The 17,331-nt window shown below is 52.4% G+C and overlaps 1 protein-coding gene across 1 annotated transcript in view; it reads left to right on the top strand.

The window, feature by feature from the left end:
* Nucleotides 1-17,331, top strand: part of TRMT9B (tRNA methyltransferase 9B (putative)) — a 277,924-nt gene that overhangs the window by 224,668 nt on the left and 35,925 nt on the right. The window lies entirely within an intron of this gene.

Here is a 17,331-nt window from a genome sequence, read left to right as displayed (position 1 = left end):
AGCGTCCTATCGTCAGCCAAGAGTTCTGGTTCAGGGGCCAAAGTGTCCCATCGGCAGCCAAGAGTTCGAGGACAGAGACTAAAGTGTCCCATTTGAGCAGAAGGAGAAATTACTGAGAATTTAAAGAGGGCAAGAGTTCTGGGCCAGAGTCCAAAGTGTCCTATCGTCAGCCAAGAGTTCTGGTCCAGGGACCAAAGATTCCCATCGGCAGCCAAAAGTACGAGGACAGAGACTAAAGTGTCCAATTTGAGCAGAAGGAGAAATGACTGAGAATTTAAAGAGGGCAAGAGTTCTGGGCCAGAGGCCAAAGTGTCCGATCGTCAGCCAAGAGTTCTGGGCCATAGGCAAAGCGTCCCATTGTCAGCGAAGCGTTCTGGTCCAGGAGCCAAAGTGTCCCATCGGCAGCCAAGAGTTTGAGGACAGAGGCTAATGTGTCCCTTCAGCAGCCAAGAGTTCTAGGACAGAGGCTAAAGAGTCCCATTGGTAGCCAAGAGTTTGAGGACAGAGGCTAAAGTGTCCCATTGGCAGCCCTGTAACTTGAAGTTGCCCTAGAGTCTTAGGTAACGGATGTGTTCTAGATGAGGAGAGTGATTCCTAAAAATCCTTTTTATCAGGTAAGGTGGATACAGAGAAAGTTTTGCTTGCAAGACCCGAGGCAGCATCTGGATGACCTGAGAAGGGATATAATTTTGATGAACCCTAGATGAATCTTCTAGCTGAGGGGGACATGAGTATCATCGACGTATGTATTGTAGCTGCTGTTGTAGGTTTCATGGGTGAGGGCCAGATACATTGTAATGCTGGTGATTCAGGGCAGTACTGGGCAGCATAAATTGAAGGGTGTGGTTGTGGAGAAATTATGCAAACCAGGAGAGAACTCTCCCATCAGTGCCAGCTGATCTTTTGAGGTGGTTGAACACTGTGTACATTCTGCCGAGGGATCTAGTGGAGTAAGTGGGCAGGTGTTAGTTTGATCCTTGGTGGAGAGAAGAAAGCCTGCATTTTATCTTGTTATGTCAGCAGGTTTTTCTCAAGGTCATGGAATTTTCCTTCCTCTGCCAAAGTGACACAGCCCACCCGGAAATCACTTGGCTGGTCGCATATTGTTGATACCTTGGTCTATATTCTGTAGCACCAATGACCTAGTATGTTCTCCTCTGTGTAATGGCATTCCAGATGCTTTAGGAATTAGCCTGTTACAGTTTATGAACAACTGCTTTGTGACCTTGTGCATTTGTGTTAGGTGATTTTTGTCCTATCCTGGTGAAAGCACAACCAAAACACTTGAAAGAAGCAAACGGAAACAAGGCATACAAATGTTACCATCTGGTTGTGAAACGGATGGTAATTAGAAGTGGCAAAAGCCACCAAATACAGTGGAGTATATATTTTGGAGGAGTATTTTCCAATTCTGAAGTCAATCATAGTCGAGGGAATGCATTGCACCGATCAAGACACACCTACAAAACCTGAAAACAAGGCTCTTCATTTGCAAAGCTTTATGATACACTACCGGTTGGTAAGTGCTTCTCTGCAAAAGAACTGTAGGAATTTGACTGAGCAGCTGAGAGGTGCCGTGGCCATGACATGAACATATCTCACTGCACCTGAAACATTTCAGTCGGTCATCGATTGGTGGTTGTAGGTGGGCAGACCCGTTGTCTGCATGTAAGCTGGTGTAGGCAATAAAATGAGGTGGTAGAATTTGGTGGTAGATGTCAGAAGATGTAATTGGCGAGGGAGTGTATGATATGCTCATCTGTTGTATGAAGACATAAAGGAATGCGAAGGGTGCTCGTTAGAATTGCATGGTTGTCAGTTGTGGTAGGAGGTTGAGAGCTAGTCACAGAATAAAGTTACAAACCTTGGGCAACACTGCTTGGGCCACTAACATTGCATCAAGCAGCAGTCTTGGGGAAAGTGATCACACCAACGCCACACAGAAAAGATCTGTTGGTTGAGTGGAGGTGTGACAAGGCTCTGATGGAGATGTGTTTGTGATTTTCTGTTGGTGCTGGTGGTCGCTGGTCAGTACGGGGCAGGGCACGTGGGGATAGGCGGGGGCATTGTGAAGAGATGAATGTGTCAAGATTACTTTCATATCTTAGCATAACAGCAGTAGCAGTAAATTGACTCTTAACAGTTTCTTTTTATTCAATTCTCACCTGTACGTATTTGAAGGCCACATAATGACAGCAAAGTTAGCCTTCTGTCTTAATGAAATTCATCAGATGTGTCCCTGAGCACTCAAAACTCTCATATCACTCTGGGATAGCGTGCCGCTAACAAATCATTTTGATATTTTCATCATTTTGATTTCTAACTATTCAATTCCATTTAGGGAATTCTCATCTTTCTAGAATGTTCACATTTGCATCCTAGCTAAATTCAAAACATAAGGACACTGCATGATAGGGATGCTTGAAATCCTCTGAAAGAGATCTCAACCCAACACTTCTATCTGCACAGGGTAGTTTTAGCAGGCTTGCGAGTCTCCCACGGGTTTTCTAAGCACTGTAACCCACACTCAAATTAGGAATCTTTAGCTGAAATTCAGAACTTGCAATGATTTATCCAAGTTCTCCAACTCGTGAATCAACTTTCAATTTAGTGTTCAAGGCTCTGAGCCAAAGAGAAGCCTTCATACTCTGGTGAGGGACTTTGAGAAGCAAGTCAGGAGTAGAAGCTTTGAACCTCTGAAATTAAGTTTGAGAGTCTACAAAAGGCGCATATCACTTCCTTGACCATTGAGGCTTTTTGCTGGGTTATTGAAGGGAGGTCGACCTGGGTAAACTCACAAATGGAGTGAATGATAGTGCTAGCGAAATTCAATGTTATAACATTGCATATGTTATAACCGGTCCGATAGCACAGCAAGTAGAGCGCTCACTTTGACATCTGTGCAGAGCCTGCTGATGCAGGTTCGAATCCCGGCAGGACCAAACTCAGTCTTTCATCCTTCCGAGGTCGATGCACGAGCACCACACGCCGTGGCGCCTAAGCAGCGCTCAGATACCTGTGGGTTAGTAATGCTAAATTTGTATTTTAATTATTATTATTATCAGGAGAGTTGTTGTTGCTTTATGTAGTCAGGAGAAGTTCTTTTGTACCTCTGTGATTTTTAGTGTGTGTTTTACTTTCCGCGAGGCTCCTATCATTTACATGCTTTCCTTACTTTTGCTTTTCCTTATAAATGCATATACATACAAAATGGTTTCCTGCTTTCCCCTAAGCATGCCCCCCCACAAATGCAAGAAAAAGTCTTCCTTTTCCTGTTGTCCTCTAGAAAATAAACCACAAAAATTATTCCCTTTTATTTCATTTCCTTTCTGCTTTGTAACGTTACAGTTAATCTTCAAGTTGCAACCCCTTTGCCTGTTGACTTCTTTCATTGCTGTTGTCTGTGTTTATTATCTGTTTAACTTTACTTTGATGTATTGTGTGCTTGGTGGGTGGCATCAAGCAAGCAGTTGCTCTATTACCTGTTTAGGTCACCTGTGGGATAATCTGGTAAGGCAGTGGTTGAGGTAGATGATGGTGTAGTTTGGAGTTTCTGAGGGGTCTCTATGCCAGGGACATAGAGAATGGCATCTTTGGCTTTTAGGGTCAGGCGAGGCCAGGACACAGTCTGGCCAGCAACAGTGGGTATCGATCCCTGTGGTGGAGCAGGTGGCATCCGGGGAGGTTGCAGCCAGAATGTACTGAAGCAATAGTGGAAAATGGCAGCAGGAACCTTCTGTGAACTTCTGTATGACGTGGCTGACTGGACAAGGTAGCTGCCCCAGGAGCTGATGGAGGATCCGGTGGCAGTGGAATAGTAGGAAGCTGAGCAGCAGTTTGGGATTCAGGATTAGGAGGTTCTAGAGGGGGTGGCTCAGTAGCATCAGGAGCCCTGGGAGAAGTAGCAGGTGGTTGTGTCCGAGCAGCTGATGAATCCGGAAAGGAAAGCTGATGAATCCGGAAAGGAAGAGCAGAAGGGAGCTGTGAGGGAGAGCAAGTGTAGATACAGTAATCGCAGGAATTGCCTGGGTTGTCTTAAAACAGTCACACGTGTCACATGGTTATACAGGATGCCATAAAGAAACATATGTGGCAGTGCCATCATTACCTCTTGTAGGTGGCAGGGAAAGGGGGAACGAAAGGGGGGTGAGGTAGCCCATAGTAGCCAATAGTAGCGAATAAAGGGGAAACTAAGTTTGGAAATGGGTCAACTCAGAGGCAGAGTGCGATGGAATGCCATCTGTAAGGGTCTAAAAGCCTTAGCTTTTTTGATTTTTTGCAATAAAAGGAAGTGGGTGATTCTGTTTCTGAAAGTGAGCTCTGCTAACCAGACTCGTTCACATAAATCCTCAATGCCAAAATGCATAGTGTGCAATGTAACTATGGAGATTAGACAATTATAAAGCCACTAGCCTTTGGATGTCATATTATTGTCAGCTTAGTGAGGTAACACATTTATGACGTGGCTGGCTGTGTATTAGCAGTCTGGTCTGGGCGTCCTACCAACAACCATGTGGGTCCCTGTCCGGGATGCTTCTCGTTTGATCCCCCTGAAGGAGGGGCAACGCCTTCCTCCAGGAGACCAAACCCCTCCCTAAGAGGTCCTTTGACGACCGGTTCTTCAAAGACTTCTCTTACATGACAATGGCCATCTCAAACCAGGCTGCTGATTACTGGGGTCCAGTAGGCAGTCAGACGAACGGAATGGACTTAGAGTATTGCAGAAGAGAGATTTAGTTCAGAGAGGGCTTCTACCATTTTGAATTTTTCTAGCGCTCTCTAAACCTCCTGCTCCTCCCCACTTTCTACAGACAAAGCACTCTGGGTATGACATCAGAAGGCAAAGGATACTTGTTACACGAGCCCGGATTTGACCCTTGACAACAGGCGTGCTTTGAACTAATCCACTGTAGCATTGACAAAAAGGACGATTCACTGGGAACTCTGTTGGGCATAGTCTATTCCAGGGCCCTCAGACACATAGGTGAATACAGAAGCATCCAAGAAAGAGGAAAGCTCTTCTCCCTATCCAACTCAAGAGCACATTTGGAGTTGAACTGCTGAGCACCAGGACCTCGCTGTGGCTTGTGCACTTGAGCCAGGACCCGGCTCACTGGAGGTGAATGAGCTTTGTGGGTGCCAGACAATCTTCCTGGAGTGCAGAACAAATTACTTACCTTGTCCCTGTAGACCAAGGACAGGGCCTCCCAGCAACTCAGAAGCAGCTCAAAACACTGTTTAACACCTCAAGATGCTCTTGGGCAATCTCGGCCACTCTTGATTCACTTCAAGCTGCTACACAATGTACAGTGCTGCTTTTGGAATACCTAGAACTTCAAATCACGTACCTGTTTCTTCTAGCCATCGAGCCAGTGAAGTGCATTGCTGCCATGACTCGACCACTGGCCATCACTCTGGAAGCACCCGACTCACCACATCCTGAGCACTGGCTTAACCTAACAAAAGCATTGTCTTGACCCGGCTCGAAAGCAGACTTGACCCGCAGGAAATGATCAACTCACCCTTCTTGAACACCAACTAGATCCAGCAGAAGAGGGTTGTTTGCAATCACACTGCACACACAAATGACAGTTATGTACAATTGTTTGAGATTTTAATTGGAAAGCAATGCAGCCTGACACGTATTTCGAGATAGAGAGCTCTTCTTCTGAGGCTTGTGTATAATTTACCCAGTGGGTGACTTTCCAGGTTCCCACTACATGCTTTCGCCTGCAGCCCATTCAAACTAACCCAACCTACCACTCCTTGTGCTGGGCCTCGTCAGTCCCCTCCTGTCACTCCCTTAGATCCAGCAGAAGCTTTGTCTTGACTCGACTTGACCACTGCATCGACCTTCTGAGAGCCATCAGCCCTGTCTCGAAGCTGCCTCAATTTCAACTCTCCACTCAAATAGCACAACTCAATCTTCTTGACACCCTCTTGACTGCAGAAAAGCACCAAGAAGCCCAGGTTCCACACTGCCCAGCAATCAATCAAGACAATAAAGATCTTTGCAGTGGTCCTGGCTTGCATTAAAAGTCCTTAGTGACTTATAAGACCCACTTTTTGCTTTTTCAAGAAACGTTCAAGTCCTTTTGACATTTCCTGCTCAAATCAATTACCCGCCCCCGTGTGTTCTCAAAGTTTGCATTCTGTGTGTCCTTTAGTGAGGTGGCACTTTCGTGTTTATAATTAGTTGTGTGCATTGTTAGTTTTATTAAAGTTCCTTTAAATAAAGAAGCTTGGTGGGACATTTTTCATTTTGGTATCACTGTACTAATGTTATGTTGCCTGTATAAACTCACAACCCTCCTGAAGAGTATAACTTGCCATCGGCCCACATCACTAAAAGAAGCGAAGGAGGTATACCCATCGGGTTGCACCGGTTTCACCCTTATGATTCAGATCACTGCTGGTTTAGGCGCTTACGCCACTACTCATCCCTGTAATTCTGCAGAGCATTCTTCATTTTGTCACAGAGAGCCAGAAAATTGAAGGCCTGTGTTTCTCTGGGGAAGAGATGTAAAAGGTAAAAATGTAGTTACTGACTGTTCTATGGGAGAATTAGGTACATTCAGGGAGGAGCTCGACTCCGTAGGAAAGCCCGAACAGTAGAGGACATGGTTCTGCTCTGAGGGAGATAAAGAACAATTGAGGGAATGTCCCCCCATTAATGAGAGACAGAAAAGCTACGTGAATGGCTACACTCTGTGTGAGAGTCCAGAAAATAGAGGAAATTACTCCCTGCAGCAGGAGAGCCTAAACATTTGCAAGAGGCTTTCCACAGTCTGGGGAAGCTGGAAAAGTTAGAGAAATAAGGCGATTGCCATGTGCATGTGTGGGTTCTACAGAAGTATAATACAGGCTGCTAGTCCTTACATTTGGGACTTCATGTAGCTACATCTACAAGGTCCCAAAAAGAGAAAATGTCCACAAATGTTCTAGGACTGGGGTTAGAATAGTAAATGATTCTCTCCTAGAATATATAGATGCAAGAGGACTTACATGTGTCCAGGGCATTTCATTCAATGTTCTTATTTCATATGTAAAATCATTTATCCTTCCTGGCATGCAACTAAAGCTCCCCAGATGAGACTCTTGGCATATGGTAATAAGATTGAAACCTGAAATATTTGTATTTGTATTTGTATTTCTTTATTTATATAGCGCGCCTGGCCCAAAGGCATCTGGGCGCTTGACATGAGGTTACAATGCAGTACAATTTATAGAAGCAGATAAGACAGGACGAAAGATTGGCTTGTGCGATGTTTTAACCCACGAGTCCATGCCTGGCAACCTCACTGTGCGCTGCTTGCATCAGAAACAGGATGTCCGCCAAAAAGATCTTTGCGCTAAAAATCTCTGAAAGTGCGCAGGAAAACTTGAAAAATAGGCAGCCAGTCCCTTTTTCCTATGCCAGTGGTAACACAAGAGACCACTGCCAAAACCTATCATTTGGCTTCCCAAAGAGGAAAATGAAACCACTTGAAAAAGCAGTGCTGCATTGCAAAGGAAAAGCCAGAACTGCTTTAAAAATCAGTTTTTCCTTGGCTGTGGAAAGTGCAAAAATCATGGTTCCCAACATCACAAAAGATCCATCATCCTTGTTGGGTGTTAAACATCACATTATTCAAAGAATTCACCTAAGCAATGTCACCAGAAACATATTTTATCAGAAGAAAATCTACATTCAAAGATGTTTGCTTGGAAAAATATGTTAAAAATGGGCGCAGTACCTCCGCTTGCCTGTGTCAGAAGCCAGCATTTACTTATACTGTCATTTAAACTTGTGCCTTAAAACCAAAGTATGGAAAAGAAGAGAGTTTCCATCAAAAGCAATATAGGGAGACAATTCAATCTCTATGTTTTAAAAAGGCTGGAAGTAAGAGATTTGTGGCTAAATTTGTTAAAAATGTAAATTGTGTTTTAGGAAAAGACTATTTTAAACATTGTTTTAAAGTGAGTTAAAGCCAGCTTCAAAGACATTCCACAGTTTCTCCCCAAACAAAGGAATCTTCCCCCCTGCCCTCTGCTGAAGAACTGGCAGGGAGGTGTGAAAGGAAATGGGAGGGGACTTTGGCCTGTTGCTCTGAAAAGAAACAAAAGGCTCCCTTGACTGAAAGGAAAATGCTAATTCGGGTGTGACAGAAAACAACTGCTGGCAGGAAGAAGCCTGGGACTGCTCTGGCCCAGCCAAAACCTTGGGGGCGGAGACAGACAGTTTTTTATTCAGAGAGCACAGAAAATATCTTTTTGAAAACAACTCAAAGAAAACTGAACAATATTGGTAAATATCTGTACATAGAGTTTTGTTAAAATGAAAATTCTGCTCATGTTTTAAAACCACTCTGGAATTTGTGCGACATTCAGAGACTGGACCACGAAAATGTTGACTTTGTAGTAGTTGTGATAATGTTATGAAACTTCACATGAGTATGTTATGTGCATGTATCTGGAAAAATGTGTACAGATCTGACACTGGGTAACCAACTAAAAGCGCAACAAATTGTCATTTGTGAACCGAAAGTCTTAGGAAGACGTACTTTGATGGATAAGTGCCTTATTTAATCTGTAATGTAAATATGTATTATTAGCAAGTTGGTGATATTGGAAATATGTTTTATATGAAAAACAGATTTTCTGTGTAGGAACAAAGGGGAGGTTTGCCCTGGATTGTAAATTGCCACATCACTATGACACATTATGACACACTGTTTCCTTCTCAAAACAGGGGAGAGGACATTCTCTGACCAATCGGATTCCTAGATGGTTGGGCTTAGTATAATCAGCCTACCCACCCCCTTGGGAAACACATAAATAGGGACTGTTGAGGACCTAGACACACACACATTCACTCATCAACTGATTTACTGGTGAAGCGCTCTGTAGGAAGAACCCAGATCAAGACTGCAGCACCCAGATCCAGACTCCAGAACTCTGAAGCAGAATGCCTAATTCTACAGCTGAACCCTTCTCAGCTGGCCTTAAAATCTTGCAACCTGATTTTTAACCCCAAACTTCCAAGGGGCACACTAATTGAACAGCCTGGCTGTGCTGTTTTTCTGCTTCTTGCCAAGAACTCTTGCTAGAACCCAGATATCCAAACCAGTAGAGCAGAGCTGTAACCCAGAACCAACCCGTCAGATCCAGAACCAGAGGCCATGCAGTGACCAGAGGCCGTGCAGAGTGCAGAACCGGGTGCCTGAATCCTGTCCGGTGGGCGAGCAGATCCCAGTCCAAACCTTTGACCAGATCCTGACAGGCCTATTCCTATTCCAAACCATAGTTGTGAGTATTTAGCATAGAATTGTCCATAGCCAATCTCTTATCATTAAGTAATCCTATCCCACCCATTCGCAAGGGCGTTCAACCTACCAGCACCTTCAGACCATACCAATGGTATATAAGGCGCTATATAAATGCAAAATAACATAACACAACATATCCAGCCTGCATTGTAGAATATCTTTTGTCTTTTCTGAATCTTTCTCTCATCCATATAATCCTATGATAATTGTAGTGAAGTTCATTTTTACGCTAATATAGTTGCTGAAGAAAGGCAAGTGTTACAGCAGGAAAAGATCAGACAGAGGCGCCTCTGGACTGGTGGCTGTACCGTTGGTATCTTGCATCTTCATAGCCTCTTAGTGTAAAGCCAATCCTTGTTTGTAATCTTCAAAAAGCGCATCTTTCTTTTGAAATCATGACTCTTTTTGAGAGAAATTGACCTTTACAAAAACCTTCATAACTTCTGAACCGTACATGCTAGAAACAAATGTCAGATTGAAGCTAATATCCTCAGTTTTCAGACGAATCTAAAACCGCATTCCAACTCCTTATAGTTTTTCTGTAATCGCATTTCTCGCGCGCTGAAAAGTTTGCCACAAATCCGCATTTGGCTCAATTTCACCCTATGTAAAATAGCTATTTCTTGCATTCAATCTCTGAATTCAGTTTCCTATCAGCTAGTCATTCTATCATCATTGCTAGTGTTTACCTGGAACTATCCAAAGCAGCTCCCACTAGTTCTGAATCCATTTAGAGAATTAAAGACATTTTTAGCATTTTTCCCATTCATTACAAATCACATTCCAAAGCATTTGACCTGTTTAAACTCAGTCATATTTCTCTCTAACCTTGCTGGGGGAATTGGGATTGAAACTGCATTTGTAGAGTGTTTATTCCTGAAACCTGTTTTCTCTCCTTCCATATTGCATATTAGGGGAGATTGAGTAGTCTCAGGGGGAAAGAGTGATTATCTTGCATTTGATTGAATTCATATCAAGTTTTATTTCTGTGCTGCATTCTTTCCTATCATTGCATTTCATTGCACCCACACAAAGTTTTATCCTATGCTACATTATTCTTCTCATCCCTATACCTATTGATTAAATAAATTGTTGACTATCATATAACCCAACACTGATCATTTTATAAATATTAATAGTGTGATATCTAGATATTGGTCAAATTCATAAAAGTGTGATATATATATATTACATGGCCACAATAGTGGCCATGCAGTTATGGTTAAGTTGCTGTTTCTTGGATGAATCCACACCAAACTTTGCAAAAAAGGTATATGGCCCACTCTTTTGCAAAGTTTGGTGAGGTTTGGTCCAGGGGGTGCAAAGTTATAGGGGGGGTCCCAATTTTTTTTCCCCCATAGACTGAATGGGAAAAAAACTTTGCTCACGCCTACAGCTCAAACCGCTGGACGGATTTACACCAAATTTAGACCAGGAGCAGCAGCTTGATCCCGAAAGCGTGCTTTTGTAAATTTGGTGAAAATCCGTCCAGTCGTTTTTTAAAAAATGACCAAAAAGTAGGTCAGAAAGAATTAGTGATATCTGTGTCCGCTTCGCGGACACACTTCCCTGTTCGCTCCGCGGACAGGACAGGGATTGGGCAAGCGGGTTGAGTGGTGACGCGGACATGTTACGTGCTTTCCCATTGGCTGCAGTGCTGCGTGCAGTGCGTCGTATTTTCAAGACGCCCGCCATCTTTGTTTGTGGTTTGCCTGAGAGCCGAGGAGTGGGATCTGCCGCCTGCTAGTAAGTGTCTTCATTCCGTTCCCCCCACCCTCATGCCTTCCTCCGGTTCCCCCCACCACCCGCTCATGCCCCGTGTCTCCTCCTGCCCCCCCACCCCTGCTCATGCCCCGTGTCTCCCCGGTGCCTCCAGCCCCCGCTCACGCCATTGGCACACGGTGGCCTGCGGAGGGCCGAGGAGCGGGATCTGCCGCCTGCACACTAAGGTTATGTCCGTTTCTCCCTCTCGATCCCCCCACCCCCCGCTCATCCACGGTGTCTCTTCTATTCCCCCCACCCTCCGCTCATCCCCCGTGTCGTGTCTCCCCTGTTGCCCCACCCCCACTCATGTCTCCCCTGTTCCCCCACCCCCGCTCATCACCCGTGTCTTCCTCACGATCCCCCCACCCCCGCTCATGCCACGTATCTCCATCCTGTCCCCCCACCCCCCGCTCATGCCCCGTGTCTCCCTCACAATCTCCCCCACCCCCCGTTCATGCCCTGTGTCTCCCCTGTCCCCCCCCGCTCATGCCCATGTCTCCCCTCTTCCCCCCACCTCCCCGGTCATGCCCCGTGTCTCCCTTCTGTTGCACCCCACCCCCCGCTCATGCCCCGTGTCTGCCCTGCTCCCCCCACACCCCGCTCATGCCCCGTGTTCCCTCGTGTTGCCCCCGCCACCCGCTCATGCCCTGTGTCTCCTCTGTTCCTCCCCACCCCCGCTTATGCCCTGTGTCTCCCTCTTCTTCCCCCCCACCCCCTGCTCATGCCCCAAGTCAACCTCCTGTACCCCCCACACCCCGCTCATGCCTCGTGTCTGCCCTGTTTCCCCCACCCCCGCTCATGCCCTGTCTCTATCCTGTTTCCCCACCCCCCACTCATGCCCTGTGTCTCCTCGGTCCCCCCCAACCCCCGCTCATGCCCCATGTTTCTCCTGTTCCCCCCACCCCCTGCTCATGCCCTGTGTCTCCCCTGTTCCCCCCACCCCCCGCTCATGCCCTGTGTCTCCTCTGTTCCCCCCACCCCCCGCTCATGCCCCGTGTCTCCCTCTTCTTCCCCCCACCCCCCACCCCCTGCTCATGCCCCGTGTCTCCCTCCTGTCCCCCTCCACCCCCCACCCATGCCCGGTGTCTGCCCTGTTCCCCCACACCCGCTCATGCCACGTGTCTCCTCTGTTCCCCCCACCCCCTGCTCATGCCCCGTGTCTCCCTCTTCTTCCCCCCACCCCCGCTCATGCCCCGTGTCTCCCTCTTCTTCCCCCCACCCCCTGCTCATGCTCTGTGTCTCCCTCCTTCCCCCCCACCCCCGCTCATGCCCCGTGTCTCCCTCCTGTCCCCCCACCCCCGCTCATGCCACGTGTCTCCCTCACGATCGCCCCACCCCCCGCTCATGCCCCGTGTCTCCCCTGTCCCCCCCCACCCCCCGCTCATGCCCCATGTCTCCCCTGTTCCCCCCACCCTCGTCATGCCCCGTGTCTCCCGCCTGTTGCCCCCCACCCCCTGCTCATGCCCCGTGTCTCCCTCGTGTTGCCCCCACCCCCTGCTCATGCCCCGTGTCTGCCCTGTGCCCCCCACCACCCGCTCATGCCCCGTGTCTCCCTCATGTTACCCCCACCCCCCGCTCATGCCCAGTGTCTCCCCTGTTCCCCCACACCCCGCTCATGCCGTGTGTCTCCTCTGTTCCCTCCAACCCCCGCTCATGCCCCGTGTCTCCCTCTTCTTCCCCCCACCCCCTGCTCATGCCCCGTGTCTCCCTCCTGTCCCCCCACCCCCGCTCATGCCCCGTGTCTTCCCTGTTTCCCCCACCCCCCGCTCATGCCCCATGTCTCCCTCGTGTTGCCCCCACCCCCGCTCATGCCCCCTGTCTCCCCTGTTCCCCCTCACCCCCGCTCATGCCACGTGTCTCCCTCTTCTTCCCCCCACCCCCTGCTCATGCCCCGTGTCGCCCTCCTGTCCCCCCCACCCCCGCTCATGCCCCGTGTCTCCCTCATGTTGCCCCCACCCCTGCTCATACCCCGTGTCTCCCCTGTTCCCCCCACCCCCCGCTCATGCCATGTGTCTCCTCTGTTCCCCCCACCCCCCACTCATGCCCCGTGTCTCCCTCTTCTTCCCCCCACCCCTGCTCATGCTCCGTGTCTCCCTCCTGTCCCCCCAACCCTGCTCATGCCCCGTGTCTGCCCTGTTCCCCCCACCCCCCGCTCATGCCCCGTGTCTCCCCTGCTCCCCCCACCCCCTGCTCATGCCCCGTGTCTCCCCTGTTCCCCCCACCCCCGCTTATGCCCTGTGTCTCCTCTTTTCCCCCCACCCCCTGCTCATGCCCCGTGTCTCCCTCTTCTTCCCCCCACCCCCCACTCATGCCCTGTGTCTTCCTTGTTCCCCCCACCCCCTGCTCATGCCCCGTGTCTCCCCTGTTCCCCCCACCCCCCGCTCATGCCCCGTGTCTGCCCTGTTCCCCCCATCCCCCGCTCATGCCCTGTGTTTCCTCTTTTCGCCCCACCCCCCGCTCATGCCCCGTGTCTCCCCTGCTCCCCCCACCCCCCACTCATGCCCTGTGTCTTCCTTGTTCCCCCACCCCCCGCTCATGCCCTGAGTTTCCTCTGTTCCCCCCACCCCCGCTCATGCCCCGTGTCTCCCTCTTCTTCCCCCCACGCCCCGCTAATGCCCCGTGTCTCCCTCGTGTTGCCCCCACACCCTGCTCATGCCCCGTGTCTCCCCTGTTCCCCCCACCCCCCATTCATGCCCTGTGTCTCGGCTGTTCCCCCAACCCCCCGCTCATGTCCTGTGTCTCCTCTGTTTCCCCCACCACCCGCTCATGCCCCGTGTCTCCCTCTTCTTCCCCCCACCCCCTGCTCATGCCCCGTGTCTCCCTCCTGTCCCTCCCGTCCCTCCCCACCCCCCGCTCATGCCCCGTGTCTGCCCTGTAACCCCCACCCCCCGCTCATGGCCCGTTTCTCCCTCCTGTTGCACCCCACCCCCTGCTCATGCCCCGTGTCTGCCCTGTTCCCCCCACCCCCTGCTCATGCCCCGTGTCTCTCTCGTGTTGCCCCACCCCCTGCTCATGCCCTGTGTCTGTCCTGTTGCCCCCACCCCCCGCTCATGCCCCATGTCTCCCTCGTGTTGCACCCACCCCCCGCTCATGCCCCGTGTCTCCCCCACCCCCCGCTCATGCCCTGTGTCTCCTCTGTTCCCCCCACCCCCCGCTAATGCCCCATGTCCCCCTCTTCTTCCCCCAACCCCCTGCTCATGCCCCGTGTCTCCCTCCTGTCCCCTCCATCCCCCGCTCATGCCCCGTGTCTGCCCTGTTCTCCTCACCCCCCGCTCATGCCCTGTGTCTCCCTCGTGTTGCCCCCACCCCCCGCTCATGCCCCGTGCCTCCCCTGTTCCCCCCACCCCTCTCTCATGCCCTGTTTCTCCTCTGTACCCCCCACCCACCGCTCATGCCCCGTGTCTCCCTCTTCTTCCCCCACCCCCTGCTCATGCCCTGTGTCTCCCTCCTGTCCCTCCCCACCCCCCGCTTATGCCCCGTGTCTACCTCTTGTTCCCCCCACCCCCCGCTCATACTCCGTGTCTCCCCGGTTCATCCCCACCCCCGCTCATGCCCCATGTCTCCCCTGTTCCCCCCACCCCTCGCTCATGCCCTGGGTCTCCCTTGTTCCCCCCACCCCCTGCTCATGCCCTGTGTTTCCTCTGTTCCCCCCACGCCCCGCTCATGCCCTGTGTCTCCTCTGTTCCCCCCCACCCCCGCTCATGCCCGGTGTCTCCCTCCTGTCTCCCCTACCCCCGCTCATGCCCCGTGTCTCCCTCGTGTTGCCCCCAGCCCCCGCTCATGCCCCATGTCTCCCCTGTTCCCCCCAACCCCTGCTCATGCCCTGTGTCTCCTCTGTTCCCCCCACCCCCTGCTAATGCCCCGTGTCTCCCTCTTCTCCCCTCCCCACCCCCGCTCATGCCCCATGTCTCCCCTGTTCCCCCCAAACCCCGCTCATGCCCTGTGTCTCCTCTGTTCCCCCCACCCCCGCTCATGCCCTGTGTCTCCCCTGTTCCCCCCACCCCCCGCTCATGCCCTGTGTCTCCCCTGTTCCCCCCACCCCCCGCTCATGCCCTGTGTCTTCCTTGTTCCCCCCACCCCCCGCTCATGCCCTGTGTTTCCTCTGTTCCCCCCACCCTCCGGTCATGCCCCGTGTCTCCCTCTTCTCCCCCTCCCCTTGCTTATGCCCCGTGTCTCCCTCCTGTCCCCCCCACCGCCCGCTCATGCCCCGTGTCTGCCCTGTTCCCCCCAACCCCTGCTCATGCCTTGTGTCTCCTCTGTTCCCCCCACCCCCTGCTAATGTCCTGTGTCTCCCTCTTCTCCCCTCCCCACCCCCGCTCATGCCCCATGTCTCCCCTGTTCCCCCCACCCCCCGCTCATGCCCTGTGTCTCCCATGTTCCCCCCACCCCCCGCTCATGCCCTGTGTCTCCCCTGTTCCCCCCACCCCCCGCTCATGCCCTTTGTCTTCCTTGTTCCCCCCACCCCCCGCTCATGCCCTGTGTTTCCTCTGTTTTCCCCCCACCCCCCACTCATGCCCTGTGTCTTCCTTTTTCCCCCACCCCCGCTCATGCCCTGAGTTTCCTCTGTTCCCCCCCACCCCCGCTCATGCCCCGTGTCTCCCTCTTCTTCCCCCCACCCCCGCTAATGCCCCGTGTCTCCCTCCTGTCCCCCCCACCGCCCGTTCATGCCCTGTGTCTGCCCTGTTCCCCCAACCCCTGCTCATGCCCCGTGTCTCCCTCGTGTTGCCCCCACCCCCTGCTCATGCCCCGTGTCTCCCCTGTTCCCCCCACCCCCCACTCATGCCCTGTGTCTCCCCTGTTCCCCCAACCACCCACTCATGCCCTGTGTCTCCTCTGTTCCCCCCACCACCCGCTCATGCCCCGTGTCTCCCTCTTCTTCCACCCACCCCTTGCTCATGCCCCGTGTCTCCCTCCTGTCCCTCCCCACCCCCCGCTCATGCCCCGTGTCTGCCCTGTTCTCCCCACCCCCCGCTCATGCCCCGTGTCTCCCTCCTGTTGCACCCCACCCCCGCTCATGCCTCGTGTCTGCCCTGTTCCCCCCACCCCCTGCTCATGCCCTGTGTCTCTCTCGTGTTGCCCCACCCCCTGGTCATGCCCTGTGTCTGTCCTGTTGCCCCCACCCCCCGCTCATGCCCCATGTCTCCCTCGTGTTGCCCCCACCCCCCGCTCATGCCCCATGTCTCCCCTGTTACCCCCACCCCCCGCTCATGCCCTGTGTCTCCTCTGTTCCCCCCACCCCCCGCTAATGCCCCGTGTCCCCCTCTTCTTCCCCCAACCCCCTGCTCATGCCCCATGTCTCCCTCCTGTCCCCTCCACCCCCCGCTCATGCCCCGTGTCTGCCCTGTTCTCCTCACCCCCAGCTCATGCCCTGTGTCTCCCTCGTGTTGCCCCACCCCCTGCTCATGCCCCGTGCCTCCCCTGTTCCCCCCACCCCTCTCTCATGCCCTGTTTCTCCTCTGTACCCCCCACCCCCCGCTCATGCTCCGTGTCTCCCTCTTCTTCCCCCCACCCCCTGCTCATGCCCTGTGTCTCCCTCCTGTCCCTCCCCACCCCCCGCTCATGCCCCGTGTCTACCTCTTGTTCCCCCCACCTCCCGCTCATACCCCATGTCTCCCCGGTTCATCCCCACCCCCGGCTCATGCCCCATGTCTCCCCTGTTCCCCCCACCCCTCGCTCATGCCCTGGGTCTCCCTTGTTCCCCCCACCCCCTGCTCATGCCCTGTGTTTCCTCTGTTACCCCCCACGCCCCGCTCATGCCCTGTGTCTCCTCTGTTCCTCCCCACCCCCGCTCATGCCCCGTGTCTCCCTCCTGTCTCCCCCACCCCCGCTCATGCCCCGTGTCTCCCTCGTGTTGCCCCCAGCCCCCGCTCATGCCCCATGTCTCCCCTGTTCCCCCCAACCTCTGCTCATGCCCTGTGTCTCCTCTGTTCCCCCCACTCCCTGCTAATGCCCCGTGTCTCCCTCTTCTCCCCTCCCCACCCCCGCTCATGCCCCATGTCTCCCCTGTTCCCCCCAAACCCCGCTCATGCCCTGTGTCTCCCCTGTTCCCCCCACCCCCCGCTCATGCCCTGTGTCTCCCCTGTTCCCCCCACCCCCCGCTCATGCCCTGTGTCTTCTTTGTTCCCCCCACCCCCCGCTCATGCCCTGTGTTTCCTCTGTTCCCCCCACCCTCCGCTCATGCCCCGTGTCTCCCTCTTCTCCCCCTCCCCTTGCTTATGCCCCGTGTCTCCCTCCTGTCCCCCCACCGCCCGCTCATGCC

The sequence above is a fragment of the Ambystoma mexicanum genome, chromosome 6q (assembly GCF_040938575.1).
Source record: "Ambystoma mexicanum isolate Mex_15411 chromosome 6q, UKY_AmexF1_1, whole genome shotgun sequence".
Lineage (NCBI taxonomy): Eukaryota > Metazoa > Chordata > Amphibia > Caudata > Ambystomatidae > Ambystoma > Ambystoma mexicanum.
This window is presented reverse-complemented; position numbering and strand designations above follow the sequence as displayed.